Raw genomic sequence first — 16,515 nt, forward strand, 5'->3', positions numbered from 1 at the left:
GATCAAATGTTCTATTTATATACACCATTACACATACGTGTTATATAAACACCATTTTAAAGAAATCAGATTTCCTTTATTCGTTTCAGCTAATTATCCAATTTCTATTCAAACTGTTGCGAACTCCATCATGTTTAACAATACAAAGCTCACAATTAACATATCGCCGCATTAAATTTTTAACGAAAAGTGTCATTTCAATTTTTTTTTACCCTAACGAAAATATGCAATGCACTTAAATAAATGCCTGCACAGTAGCGATAACGCTTTTGAACCAGTGAAGTTTAAAACAATTGTTTTCCTAGTTTATCTTCAAGTAGTCTTTTGCAGCAGATAGTGAATAATGGACGATCACGAAGGATGAGGGTACATATGAATTTCCGCTATAAATCTCATAAATTGAAATACTTCAAGCAAGTCATTTTTCAAATTCCCTCTTTGGTTTCGCAACCAAATTGGAACATGAGAAGAAAAACAGACATTGTGTCGACATTTTTAGATGAAAGCGAGGAAAGTGGGTTATTTTGGCAACAAGATTTTTATATATATCTTACTTTGTGAGTTGTGACACAACTTCATTGTCAACCGTAGAAAGCGTCCTTGAGGTTGTCAATGCGAATCTAGGTTGTGTCTTAGCTTGTTGGAATGTATAGTAATTCAGTTTATATAAACAGTAACTCTTCTGTACAATAATAGATTAAAAACCCCCATTTTTATTTTTTGACTGAATCGGATGTGCAATGCTGATCAATCAACCCTTTTCTGAGAAATTGGAAAAAATACTCGCTGGTTCGAGATTCTTTAAATTCTTTACCTACTAAATTGTATATATATATATATATATATATATATATATATATATATATATATATATATATATATATATATATATATATATATATATATATATATATATATATATATATATTTCAAAATAAAGATCCAAATCATAAATCATAATATACAAAATTATGAGAGAGAGAGATAGAGAGAGAGAGAGAGAAAGAGAGAGAGAGAGAGTAAACAAACTTAAAACAAAATCGAAGGATTTCTAGTTTCTTGAAAATTTATCAAAATACTGTGAAAAAACTGTAGACTGACATTCTAATACCGGTGAGAGCAGAGAGGTAAGATATTGGTCAGGTTTCACACAGACCCCGATCAGTCAAGCTTCAACTCTTAATTATCGGAAAAATCAGTAATTGCTCCAATACTGCAGAAATGAATTCGCTGCCTGACAGGCAGTGTATCCAAAGATGATCCTCCATGTGGTCCCTGGCACGTGATAACGACTTCTCGTGCGACTGTCGGTAAATTACGGATCGTCAAATTGGGAATGAAGACTCCCAAGAAGCAACGAACACGAAGTAATTAGGTTATCGTAATAATTAAACACTTAATCTTACAAACACTGAAATCATTACAACCTGGGGAGAAGGATGCAGTGCTGAGAGATCGGTACCAAGATTTAGTAGATTCCGTTGATTTCCGACAGAAGCCAAGAAATTGTTTTCGTAGGGTTTTCATTAAATCGTTTCAAATTCAGCGGTTATATTATTGAGTAGTGCACAGGGTTACAAATTACAAACATGGGGACATTCTCATTTAGGACACAAAAACTATTGAGACTTTTAGTACATAAAGTGTACCATTTGTACTTTACAACATTTTAAACTGTTATTCTAATCTTGACCTAATTAGAACATTTAAACAATGCTGAATTCACAAGCGTTACGTTTGCAAGGAGAGAATGAGGCACAGCTTACTGTCTCTTAGGTATGGAGCCATTTTTGTTAGTTTTGCACAATCATGTACTGTGGGTTCATTAATATTCAAGGATATCAGTTTTCGTGGATAAAGTGAAATCACAGTTTCAAGGATACGTAAATTCGTGGCCAATGACCCTATCAATAAAAAAATGTTAATAGAAATTACACTTCAATGAACATTAAATTTCGTGGATCAACTTAACAACAAAATCCACGAAAATTGGTATTCAACGAATATTGATGAAACCACAGTAGTTTTCTGTCATATCGGCGACTCTACTCGTATTACATGTAGACGCTGTTCCACGTTTAAATTTTATGATGCTGTTTGGTAGACAATTAGTATAACACATGTACGATCATCTTCAACCTCTCTTCGGACCTTCTCTAAATTGCACACTAATATTAGGGTAATTGGAGCAAAACTTTGATGAAAAAATAATAAATAAACTGTATTTTGACAACTTATGACATTTTGTATCTGATTCGTGAATTCTTAACAATACATGTATATAAAACCAAGAGAAAATAATATTTTCGCATGTATTTTCACCACTTCAGTCAACAAAAACGATTTTTTTTTACCAGAACATCTTTGTCTGGTTTTGGGGTAAAAAAAAATATCTTTTTCTTAAAACAAATGAAACTTTACTGTAACTTATGCCTAAGAATTTCCTTAATGTCCTTAAACGTTTTTTTTCATAAGTGTATAGAGGGTCATTAATTTACTTAATAACAATTGACATCTTACCCAGATAAAATTAATCGCATTCTATTCGGTAAAAGATTTAATTTAATACAATAAACACTGAAAAATTCAGCAAGCTCTTGCTTGTCCAAACATACATGTATAAAGATATAATTAATTAAATGGCTACGATCAACTATCCTCAATATTCAGAAACTAGTCAAATACCCCTCCTTCAGACCTGTATCCGCACCCAAAGCAATCGTACACTGTTCATCACTTCACTTTATACTTAATATTACTCGTACTGAATCGAAAAAGGGTCATTCCATTCGGAACCATCAAGCAAGTTTATTTATATTGTGGCAAACATGTGGTTAAAATATGTATATTCGCGGTTAGTTCAAAACAAAATCAACACTGCATTTGTCAAAGTGCGAAATATCTTTATTTTCCAAAAATGAGTTGTGGGCTGGTAACTGGAAGGGGGGGGGGGTCAAATTTCCACTACAGCTAAGTATGATTGTATCTTGTGATAATTGAGAAAATCGTAAATTCTTATGGAGGGATATGTCTGTAAATTCAGATACGTTGTAGATTTGTCATTTTGTTGCCACCCATTAAATTCAAAAGTTACAACATAACAGGAGCTTGGCCTTTGGGTAGTTGAGCTTTGCCAAACAGCAACTGATGTGACGTAGGCCTGTTTATTTCATTGTTGGCCACTATATAGCCATGGCTTTTTGAAATCAACAGGATTTGGCTAGCTTTTAAGCAAAGACTACACCATCTGTGTATATTTCACTTGAAACCAGCGTCATTTTCAACTTGTTTTGATATGCAAGAAAAAAGATAGTTACATCCTACCGAAAGTCCAAGGTCTTGTTATAAAATTGTTCTACCTGTACATGTAGGTAGAGAAATCGCAACCAACTACGATAGAATATTAAGTCGTAATAAAAGTGATGATAATATATGTAAGCTATAATTTTTATAAAATATATATTTATTCCACGTACACCATTACTAAGTCAGTAAATTAAAATACTGTATAGGAAAATTACATCACTACGTAAGTTATGAGTTAAACGTCCTTGACATTGTAAATCTGTTTTGATTGTCACTCACTCTTTCACGTCACTTTCTAGGATCGGCGCTAATTGAAAAAAAAGAAAAGATATCTATATCGTATAAATTATAGAAATGTCAATCCAAAATTATTTAAAATCCATTCTTTGAACTGTTGATTCTGAATCTCATTAATTTCCAGAGGCCAAACTTTGAAGTTAATGATTTCGAATCTCATTTGTATACTTTAAATAAATAATCTAACATTTAAAGTGTTCTCCAAAAACCGCATTGAAGACATGTGATGGTCGTAAATCATATTGCGTAGAAAAAAAAGTGTGATTCAATGAAATAAAAAAAATTACTCAGACAGTGAATTAAATCGTTCAAGCATTCAGTCGCCCCAGAAAGAGTTTAATATGCTTCAGTTGGTATATAAAACTTTATATTGCCCGTTAAGTAATTACCTCTGTGAAGTCGTAATCTAACTACCTGTCTTTAATATGCATTACTGCACGTCCCTGTTTGATGATCTTATATAATTAAGGACTTCGGGGAATCAGCATAGACTAAAAATAGAAGTATGGCTGAAAAGCTATTTTTAGATCCTATGATCTCATCTGTAATTAACCTGTCCATGTCATTTTACCGTAATTAGTTTGCAATGTTAAAAAAAAATCTTTTATTCACTATATATGTCACATTTAGTAAAACAAATTGATTTAATTTTGTTCAAATCAAAATTTCAAAATTCAAAAAAAAAATGTGTCTGGTAAACTAGAAAACTGTAATAATGATACGCACCTCGATATTTGGTTAGTACTGAATTCATGCTGTCTGATGAAACAAAGTAAGGTCTTGGTAGTTATATTGACATATCAGTTCATGAACTGCCTAGCTTTCAAATATTCGGTATACATGTATTCAAGTTAAATCCATACCAAACCTCAAATTAGAACAAACATGTGTACTTGCTTATGTATATACAGATACTAAAAATGACTGGTTATATATACAACAAGGACTAGATGTTGAGAGATAAAGAAAGATATATGTTCACAAAAGATGATATTACGTCTTAGTTAAAATGGAGGGTTTTTTTCTTCTCGCAGTAATGCTGTGCCATGATGTCGACACAAATCATTATGGTCTTAGAACCCGTGTTATTACAATCACATTTCTTCAAGATGTATTATTTTTTTCTTCTTCTAAACAGTCTCTCTATCAAATAGGAAATCCTTGATTGAACGCGTGAACCGGACATAAATACACTTTATATTTTAGGATATGACGATCACTAAATTTTAATTACAAAAGGGGTATGCATATATTTGCATGTACGAGAGTTCTGTGTAGTTAGTCGACATATGCAGATTTAAAAATCTGTTTTAAAATCATTAGATTAATGTCAAAATCTTTTCATATTAAAATAGCAATATAACTGATTAACAAATATTTCAGAGGTTAGGAAGTACAGTTTGTACAATATTCAAATGAGACACTACTTCCGTAAATTTCATGGTATATTTCACTGATACGTGGATTTACTGTATATAAGCAGTATATGTATATGTTTTTGTGAGCTAACATGCTTCTTAATTAATGTCAAAACCACAACTTGGAGGAGGATGAATTAGAAGTGTTTCTTTATCATGTAAACAAAATTAAGGTCAACAAATTCTGAAGTTACCTTTAAGAAAACATTCTGTCACTCCTGAAAAGTTTTTTTTTCATGTTTCATTATTTGGTTTATTAGATTTATTTTCTATATAATGTTTGTTTGAAGCTAATTTGTTTCATTTTGGTTATTTTTTTTCTTTGATTTAGTTTAAACATATCGCATATATTATAAAAATCCGGTAAGGATGAGCATTTTGGTTTCATATTTTGCTTGATAAGTCAAATAATTGCTATTTACAAGATGAATAAAGTCGGGAATCATAAAACTCATCTAGACATAGAAGAAAATCGCCTTTATTCGATGACTTTTAGGATGCGTTATGAGAGGGACTTTTTAAAACAATTGATATATATGTATATCAGGTTATTCCCTATTATTACTATAGTAGAGGGAAAAGTGTTATCATTAAAAGAAATGTTTTTGATGTCTGGCGCCTGTGCTACTCAATGCCAATACCCGTTATGCTTAACTTTTAAGAAAAGTTAGTTTTCGTTTCCTAATTCGACATGATAGAAACGAAAAACAGAATGCGTTTTTAATTGAATTGTTGAATAGCAAATTAAAAAAAATAAATAGGACGATGTATCAAAATGTTATGCACTAGTACCAAAGAGTTGTGTACATCCCATATAAATTTCTATCCTCCAATTATATTTAGAACCATTATAACAAGACCTTGGACTTTCTGTCTATTCCTTGCGTCAAAACGAGTTAAAAATGACGCGGTTACAAGCGAAATGTGCACCGTTTGCGTAGTCTTGGCTCAAAAGCCAGACAAATCTTGTTGATTTCAAAGAGCCATGGCTGAGTGGCCAGCAATGAAATAGACAGTTACATTGCTGTTTGACACAACTACCCAAAGTCCAAGCTCTTGTTAAAATGGTTCTATGATCCCTAGCCTCTAACACACCGAACCTGCTTTAGACAGTCTCGTGAAAGAGCCACCTCGAATGGTCCACAAGTCCTGGGTTTATTTATTGGTATTTTTTCATATGATAGTTCTTTGTCGCCAGTTTCAATAAATTATGTCAATGTTGACCAGATCTTGTTTCAGACCGAATCGTCTTTATCCAACCGACTGTCCGATAGAAGCGGAGAGTGATCCCTTGCATGCATCTATGGTTTATATTTGCACTGGCGGATTTAAATGGTGCCTCCCTCCCCTTTTTGTGATCAGAATTAAAAACAAAAATAGTAGAATTGCAGAAAATCAGTTTTAGTGTAATTCTTCGAACTTTTTTTACGATGTCAATAGAGCTCAAATAACTCAAAATCATTTTTTAAAACCTGGGATCTTTACTAACATGACTTATTGATTTCGTAAATAGTATTTATCCAAGAATTCATTTTTTTAAACCATACAAAACATTCGTATGTTCTAGCATTCACACACCCCCCCCCCCCCAAAGGTCCTATACGTTAGTTCTATTCATAATCACACCAGCACTTGCTTCCGATCTAAACTAATCGTATCCATAGCATACAAAGTTCTTCAAATTGGAAAAAAACAAAACGAAAACGGTTTCATCAGCAATAAGTTCATTTAGTAAGAATTATTTTTTTCCCCAAAAATTAGAAAAGAAGCAAAACTTATGTCATCACAAAATCTTCTCATTTGTCTGTGGATTTTGTGGTATGTATTTCGTGAAATGTTTTGTTTTTGCCATTAATTTTCACACAAATTCCATGCAAAAGAGGGAGTCACTATGCAGTGTGATGTAATCGCTTAATAGAAAAGCAACATCTATCTTGCATTAACACCAGAAATCATGTCACCGACACCTAATGTACTTGAATTAGTCAGAAGAGAAGACGCGGCAATTCAATGCAAAGATAAATTAATTCTACATCAGAAAAGGTTTGCAATCGGACGACCTTGACTTACACGTTTATCTTTTATTATAAAAAACGAAAGAAATCGATACCTATACCATTGTTCATTAATTCTGATCGGTTGTCATCAATATTAACCAATCGCTCGACTTCTGACATTCTATGAATGGAATTGATGACTGAACGAGAACCAATGAAAAATCACGTGTAGGCGAACATGTTGTTTTTTTGTTTAAAAATATAAAGCAAAAAAATGTAAAACCACCTTTGACATAAATGTTAAGAACTAAATGAACTAATTATTTTTTGTTGAATGAATAAATCTTTTCCTTGCTAGCATCGTTGTAATTTTAAAACAAATTATGTGTCGAACATATTGATTGATAAAAACATTTTTCTTTATAAGCCGATTAGCCCACACAAGAATACAATGGACTCGTAAACATGAAAACAAACAAATACAAAATTCGAACCTTATACAGTCTTATAACTAACTGTAAAACAAAATGATACATTGTATATAATGTATATTTCATATACTTGTTTATTGTTCTTGAAAAATCATCTTAAGGCAAGGAAACACGATACAATACTTTTATTGTATATTCAAATTGATGATCAGTTCCTGTGACTTTGGTGCAAACTGAGCTGCAAATAAGTTAGGGAGAAAAATATTGAAAGGAGCTCAATATTAATTTAAGTCTCTTAGTTGTAGATAGAAAATTTATAGAAAACATTGCAAAGCCATTGAGGTGATGGTCACCGAAGTTATTCCAAAGTAAAGTTTCTGAGCTTTCCCCCGAAATAACGGCGTCCGCACATTTGACAACCGTTTCTTCGTCATCAGTTATGGCGATGTTGCTAATGTAAGGTCTTAGCAGTTACAGTTAAGAAAAAATTGGTAAGGCCTATAAAAAAAAATGTGTGTTTAAGGTAACACTAATGAAAAAATTAGGTTAGGTAGGTAGGGATTTTTTTTAATTTTATCATATTTTTTTCTGCATGAATCCTAAGAATTTGTTTGTGACATATTTAAAAACGAATTTTTTAATAGAAATAATATAAAATTCACAATCGGATAAAAACAGACACCTAAAAATGGTAGGATCGGGGCATTTTTGTAGGTTAGGTCGGGTTACCCTAAACACAACTTTTTTTTTAGGCCTAATATAATTAATATCGAGTTTTTGAAAGTTTTTTTTAAAAAAAGAGTTCGTTCGTAGGTAAAAAGTGAAATATGCAAGATAAAGGTACCTCAAAAAGTGAAAGTGTGGGTCATAGGGATGAAGCCTTAAGATAATAATCAAAGACGGTACTTGAAGGACGAGAACCTCTAACCAGTAAACTCTCGATTCATTTTTAGATTGATTGATTGTTGTCGCTTTCCCAACGAGATTCTTTAACTCGTATCAATATGTCACCAGATGCCGATGACCTTTTTTTTTTATTCTTTGTCGCATACTGTCTTTTTCTTAACTTTTTAACGATTTTTAAACATAAGAAATACAAATAATATAATAATAGAATTGAAATTTCCAGGATTTTTTTCATGAAAGTTTCTTTTTTAAGTCGAGACATTTACAAGAATGACAAGTTATTTTGATTCATACTGGAAAAAAAGTCAAAAAATTTTCATCTAATCGGAACGTTTTGCACGATTTGTCAACATTACCAACCGGATACTTTAGCCGAGTCTTTCAACCTAGGTATATAGGGGGTGTTTCAAAACAGAAATCTTGTATTTTTCATCCCACTGAATAGCAATAGTTTGGACACCGAGGCATTTATGAAAATCAATATAGCAATGAAAAAGTGACGAAATGGAGAACCTTGGGTATAGAAAGACGTTTTGCCCTGCTCTTTATCGTGTCGGCCGCTACCGGAACATAGGACTTTGGTTCGAATTTCTCATCAAAAACCTTGAATGCTGATCGCTTAGGTTGAATGAGTATTTTTACTCTTTTTAAGGTCAATCGCAACAGGGGATCGAACCAACTCCCCGCTAAATCCGCTAACATATCATACATTTACAAGCTTGGTACATGTATATAGGTGCACTTCATGTATAAAGCTTACATGTTTTTTTCTGCAGACACATTTATTGCATACAACGTATCTGTTTAGAAAAAAAACCACAAAGTCAAGCGGTACTATATATACACGATATGGTATCCATGGTGGTAGTTTGTGACTGAATAAAAAACGGAACCATGTATGACGCCACTGGAAATGTAGAATTGTGGATAAGAAAAAGAAAACGTAATGTACATTTACACTCCTATCTGTACTCTGTTGTATGCATAATTATTGTCGTTCGATACCTTGAATATGTTTTCTGAAAACAAAGTATGTCATGGCAATGCTGCTAATTACGATGATACCACAATTTTTCCAAGTGGTGATGGATTTTGCTTGGCCCCTGATGACTTTCTTGCTTTTACCAACTCTGTTGAGTTAATGAGATTAAAATCATCAGTTTTCTCTATACTATATCTTTTTCTTAGCATATGATACTTACGTTAATAATTGATCATACGTTGGTATTCTCAAGGTCGATTACACACGGAGACCGTCCTAGGTATCCTTGTATTAATCATGCTAAGCAGATCATTAAAGTTGTTTCATAATGTGATCGATCAAAAAATTTCCATATGTAGGCAGACCTGTTTTTCTTCTTTGAGAGCATCTCGAAGCTTGAATGGAGCTTTGCAACCAATAGTTTTAGGGGTTTTGTAAAAGAATTATTTTTTAATCATTGACTCCCACAATGTTGTACACTAGTACATGTATACATTAAGTTATTAACCAAACCCCGATTCCCAAAATCTATTGGATGACATCCTCTTTCCCAAAATCTCACAACATCAAGAACCATTTTTACCCACACCTTAACTAATTCACCGTGTCACATTAAAAGTTATGATGGCAGACAAAACAGGTCTACGAGAGGACCGAACGCTTTACGTCGCGATCACGTGACGTGTTAATCTGTCATATCGTCCGTTGGTTGGACGAGCAGGGTGTGGGATCTGTGCTTTTTAATGGCAGTGAAACACTGACATATATTAGGCATAACAAATACATATATGATGTCCCTACAAAACACTCACAGCTAATTATGCATTGACGTATGCAATGTGAATCGTAACAAGGAACTCACCTTGGCTCTTCAGACTAATGAGGAAGAAAAGGTATACATACGTAGTAGTAATCGTTATATAATAAACAAAAGTGACAGAAATTAAAGGACATTCACATTGCAGATTATCGAACGGGTCATGTTTTGACCAAACAGGCGCGATACGTCATGTTAATCCTACTAATAAATAATAAGTATATTCCATGACTTGTCTCATTATGAATAGCGTTGTACCTTGAGTCATGGGGGCTATTTTTATACTTCTTTCTGGCAGCGCATTATTTTCGGTTTTTATCTTTATCAGTATGATATGCAGAAATTCATTTTTTCCCCTTTATATATTTTTACAGTTGATCAATGAATGATTTTTTATAGTACTACAGAAATAAAAGCTGCCAGATAATCTGAATTGTGTTTTCTGTCTTAACAAATTTTGTTCAATATTTATTTTAAATTGTTTAGCATTTACAATAGGTCACTACTTTGGAAAAAAAAGTAACCGATCTTGTGATAATGAATCAGATTTCTCTATGAACACACCTATTGTATTATCTTTATAGTAAGAACTGTGTGTGCGTTAAAATGCATACATTAACATATTGGCCTTTTAATTGTCTTGTAGACAATTATTAAAATCCTAAGCATGCATAGAATTAAAATTATCGACCACCAAGTATAAAAACATATTGAACAAAAATAAAGTTGGTTTATTATTGAAATTGTTTGAAGGAAAACAATTTAAAGCTGTTTACAAGCTGTAAAAGCTGTATGATGATAATAATTATTTTTGTTGCTTTTCGTATTCTAAAGTTTTTCATTTATTCTAAACAGAAATCTACGCCATTGGTTGCAGAAGGTGTAATAATATGATATCTGCTTTGCGTCTAGTACTATGGATCTTTAACTTATAAGTCCGGTTTTTACTGTACGACAAAAATAGACTTCTATAACCCGTATATAGACCTTTATAACCCGTATATCACTGAGTCATGGCGCTGATGTCGACGACGAGGGTAATGGTAGTTGTCAAAATGACGTCATTTTGTCCTTCTTTTACCATAAGAGTAACACGAGTTCACATTTGATCCAACCCCGAGTTTTCCTAACTTTTAATTGATCCGAAGGACTCACCGAGAAATAAATTTGACCGTGTTGAACAATTTTCGAAAAAATATTTCCGCAATTTTTTTTTCAATGCTTAAACACAACCATTTCCCATGAGTGTATAGCATTCTGCCAAGGACCATCAACATAATTAATCAGAAAGACATTGTTTAGCTCAGTTTCCGTAAACGATGAGTTCACTGCTCCCCCCTCTTACAAAATAAATGGAAAATGCTCCTTCATAACGTACACAAAACCAATGTGAACTTGAATATTCCGGAGATTTCACGGATATTGCAGCAAAGATACTCAAAATCAGACCCCTAAAATTCAAAAACATATGAATCTCAAAAAGCTTAGGTACTTCCATAAAGATGATTAGAATAACACAACAACATGTATTTTATCGAAATAATCGGATAGAAGAACCCAGTTGATGGATGGTCTTCATGCATAATATGGGAGGGAAAGGTGAAGGATCGGATATATATATGTATAGTGTATGTCAAGTGAGGAATGAGAAATGCTCAGGAGGAAAAATTACGACGTTCTGTAGAAGTTTTTAGAGAAAATATGTACGAGTCCTATTAATGTCATTTTTACGTGCTAAGTATTATTGCGTTTCATTTGTAAACAATTTTCTGGAAATCTTTCTAGAATTTCGTTCAATTCTGGACACTCGGCCACCAAGGTTGTCTTGTAGTGTAGTTAGTGCACATTGGATAAGCTTGTTTGAGCATCCCTAAAACTGCATGGCCAATGTTGGCATAGACGCTCTTGTTAAGTATATATTTGTTTTACTTTGTCTGTTACACAGTTTTTTATGTTACGTCTTCGTCCACTGTTTATTTGGTTCTAAAAGAAAATCTTAAAATCATTCTATTGACAAAATAGATATAAATATTACTGAATATGAAAACTTTTGTATTCAATCATTCAATTTATTTTATTCTAATATTATTTCCATTATGGGTTTATTCTCACTGGATCAAAGGCTATTGCTTCTTTACGAAGTATATATTTTTTTAATGAGTTTTAACTTCTTTGAAACACAAAGAAAGACAAGGAAACATAGAAGTATCGAACTTTATTGCTTTTCAGCCAACATAATCAGTCTAATTGAAAGAGAAAGATTACAACAGTCAACCATTACAAATGGCAACATCAGAGAAAGTGGCATTTGTAACAGCCTGTCCCAGCAAAGATGAAATGATATAACAATGGTCACATACAACAAAACAACATTAAAAAACAAAGAGTGAAGTACAACAATTCATCGGATGGAATAATGACACCAGTCAACCAAAACAACATCAACATCAAAGAAGACGAAAAGATCAGTCAGCTACAACAACAGACAACAACAACAACATCATCTGATGTATGAATGATTAGAACAGTCACCTACAACAACAACAATAACAACATGGAAGACGAGACTGAGAGCCAGCTACAAAACCATCAGATGTATGAAATGATTAGAACAGTCACCTACATCAACAACATGGAAGACGAGACTGAGAACCAGCAACAACAAAATCATCAGATGTAATTATGACAACAGTCAAATTCAACAATAATTTCACCAATGAAGACGGAAACAATAGTCAGCTTTAGCAGAAGTTCAAGATGAAATGATAAAAATAAATATTCAGTAACATCAATATCTTCTCAGTGATCTTTATAAACAGAACTTTCAAAAAAAAATACATGTAACTATGTAAATGAAATCGCACCAATAACTTTGATATGCTATTTCCGTTTTTTCTATATTAACAATTTCATACGTACACTTCGCAAAGAAGAGTTTTATGTTTAGAGTTCCGGCTAATATAGTTATACTAGCTTGTAAAAATTTATTTTACAGGAGGTAAATTATATTGTATCTATTTTAGCGGCAAAATATACTAGTATTGAATTTTATTTTAAATAATATGCTCACATATATACTAGTACATGTATAGGTACTCTTAAGTTCTTTTTTTTTTTCTCAGCATAAATGTTATCATTTATTGAAGTTAACAGCAAAAATAATTTACATGGAATTATATATGTCTTTAAACTTTGAAGTTCTCGCCTGTTATTAAAGATACAATAACTTAAAACTACGATTCATGTATGTATACTTCAGTTATTCAGTTCTTGCTTATCATTAAAAGCTATCTTTCATGATGAGATTTTTAAAATATAGAAAATCAAATTTTATGCTGTTATTCTCAAAAATCAAAATTACCTCTTTGAACTCGTTGTTTACATACAATGTATTTTAAAGTTAAGACGAAAGCATGTGTCGCTGTTGAGATGAAGATGATTGGCGAAGCGTGAAATCGTACGTGATGCATGGCAGACGTTACAGAACCAACAGAATGAATATATCAATGGATATATAAATAAACCATTAGGACTTGTTTGGAGTGGTAGTAGCACCAAATTGCATTCACACAAATAACTTATTTGTTGTTTTGATTCCATGTATTGTTAACATTCGGGTTCAAAAACACTTTATGATAATTCGATATAATTAGCCTTAAGGTTTTGTCTCCTTCATTTTTAGGTTATGTAATGCACGTGTAAATCCTATTGTCTGGATATATTTTTTCTTATGTTTTTCACTATTTGAAATTTATTGTTCACAGAATAATAAGGTACCAAAACAGAAGTAGTTTTCAAGGACGTAGTCAAATGTAGGACAAAATGGACAAATGGCATCATCAGTTTTAACTTCTCCTACATTTATCTTTGCGTTTATTGTAAGATTCCATTTTTTTTTCCATTTGCATATAACATGACAAGTTTTTGAATGTGCAATTGGTTTTTAGAAATAGGTTAAAGTAAAAAATCTAACAGGAAAGGAAAGGTTGAGATTAAACTTTCGAAGGGGGTGTGATAGTAGGGTTGGCAAGCTGTATATACATGTACATGTATAAAGCAGAAGGCAGAAGTAACCTACATTTAAACAATGTATTGATAGTTACAATATGTAGAGGACAAAGTTCAAAGTTAGATACATGTAAGTGAAAACTGAAACACAAATCAGATACTTCATTATTCATTGTAACTTGCCACTGAAGGGCTTTTTGTGATCAAATCTTCTCCAGGGTTTACGGTAAAGAAAGAACAGTGCCACCTTTATCACTACTGAACTTTAATGTTGTCAAGTTATTCTATTAAAAGTATACTGTATCTATTTCATCCTTTGTAAATCTTTTAAGTGACTTGGTCAAATGGCCTTGATCTTTGCATCTAAATATACATATACATATATAAACACTTGTAGGGAACACGTGCGCGTGAGAGATCCTTGTTTTTTTAACTTAGAACCATTTTAACAAGAGGTTGGACTTCGGGTAGTTGAATCCAACTGCAATGTGACGTAGGCCTGTCCATTTCATCGCTGGCTACGCAGCCATGGTTCTTTGAAATCGACATACACAACTGTGTATATTTCACTTGAAGCCAGCGTCATTTTTAACTGGTTTTGACGCAAGAAATAGATAGCTACATCCAACCGCAAGTCCAAGGTCTTGTTAAAATAGTTCTATGTTTGTCAACTTATGTTTTGTCAAGTTGATCATTCTTGATTACTCCACCTTTTAAAGTTTGATACTGATAATTAAGAACTGGATAATAAACGAAACATCGTTTCTTGACTTCAAGACCACCCCCCCCCCCCCAGAAATATTTTTGAAGGATTAGTTATGCTCAACAGAAATCCCATCATTTTTAGTCTTTGACATGTATTTTTAAATCAAAGACTTAATTAACATGAGAGAGAGAGAGAGAGAGAGAGAGAGAGAGAGTTATCATTTTCATAACTTATTTATCAGATTCGGAAAGTAAATTCAATTAACTCGAATACTTAATTAAAATAAAGTTAAATAATAATACAGACCTCCCATTAATTTTGCCATATATCATATCTATCCTTTTTATGTTTGTTACTCTAAAGTTCGATCAACGACCTATAGATTTCGAACATGTTCTTTAAGTGTATAAAAGCAGCTATTGTCACATGTTGTCGGTAACATTTACTTTGAGGAAACTATTAAAGCCGTAATATTCTAAGAACGACTTAGCCGTACCCATATATCTTGTTATTATCTTCAAAACAATGAAAATCAATTGAATAATGTTTATAGTGCGGAGTGATTCACTTTCATTTACATTTAATTATTTAAGTCAATTTCAAGTTTTATTGATCACATGTCGCAGAGGTCTTATCATTTTGTCTTTTTTCCCCCTTTATTTCTATAGGAAACGCTTTTGTACACTGGGAAATGACGTCATAACTGTTTAGTCGCCATTTAACCTTTGACAACCCTGGAGTACACAGTTTGACATACATCACACCGCGAGGCAGATAGAACATGAATAACAATGGTCTAATTTGCATATCTATACTTTACCATTTAGTTATAAAAAGTAACAATCTGGAATAAAATTAACATAAATTATCAAATTATAGACGTTTACGATATGATTCTTATAGAACGTTATTTATGTTCCCAAATCGCCCTGTTAGCGAAATCTTTGAGGATCTTTCTGAACTGAACGTGGAGAAATCTTTTCTTCATGATGAGTTGCAGAATTAGTTCTAACAACTTTATTAAAAAAAAGATAAAATGTTTTAACTTATCTCTGTTTCTAATAAGTATTACAGAGTCGTGAGGTCTTGGTAAACATTCCAAATCAAATTTCTGTGTGAGCTTTTGATATCAAAATTCTGTGTGAAAGACAAGTCATTTCTTGATGGGTTTCTGAATGAATTATATAATCCATTCAGAAAAGTTTTTTCATTAAAAGACAACGATATATACGACCAACGTTGATTTATTGCAAAAGAAACAAAAATATTCACAGAAATAGTCAAGAAGCGGCCCGGGAAAAAAATTCTTTGATTGAAAAAAAAAACCCACCAAAATTTAATTAAATATGACAGAGCATTTAAAAATAATGCAGCAATGTTTACGACAATATACTTCATTATACTTGAAAAAAAATTAAAGTAAAATTGAGTCACTTTGTTATTGTTGTTTTTGACCCAAAATTTGTGAATGATTGAACGTATCATGGTTTTTGACTGTGAGTTTTCCGTCATGCATTTTCACATAAACAGCTGAAATCTTCTTGACAAACAATTTTTAGAAGTAAACCGATGAGTCCTGAACCAGGTGATTATTAATGTATGATTCTGTTTCATCTATGTCTAAAGATATCGAAACCAGACGACCAC

The 16,515-nt window shown here is 32.4% G+C and overlaps 1 long non-coding RNA gene across 1 annotated transcript; it reads right to left on the bottom strand.

Annotated features, from left to right (window-relative positions):
* Positions 1-3,132: 3,132 nt before the first annotated feature.
* Positions 3,133-4,496, bottom strand: LOC136269878 (uncharacterized). The gene is made up of 3 exons (XR_010707458.1): positions 4,330-4,496; positions 3,993-4,094; positions 3,133-3,613 (listed from the first exon to the last, which is right to left on the bottom strand). It is a non-coding gene; the product is annotated as an uncharacterized lncRNA (long non-coding RNA).
* Between the last annotated feature and the right edge of the window lie 12,019 nt (positions 4,497-16,515).

This window comes from Magallana gigas, chromosome 7, assembly GCF_963853765.1.
Source record: "Magallana gigas chromosome 7, xbMagGiga1.1, whole genome shotgun sequence".
In the NCBI taxonomy this organism is placed as follows: domain Eukaryota; kingdom Metazoa; phylum Mollusca; class Bivalvia; order Ostreida; family Ostreidae; genus Magallana; species Magallana gigas.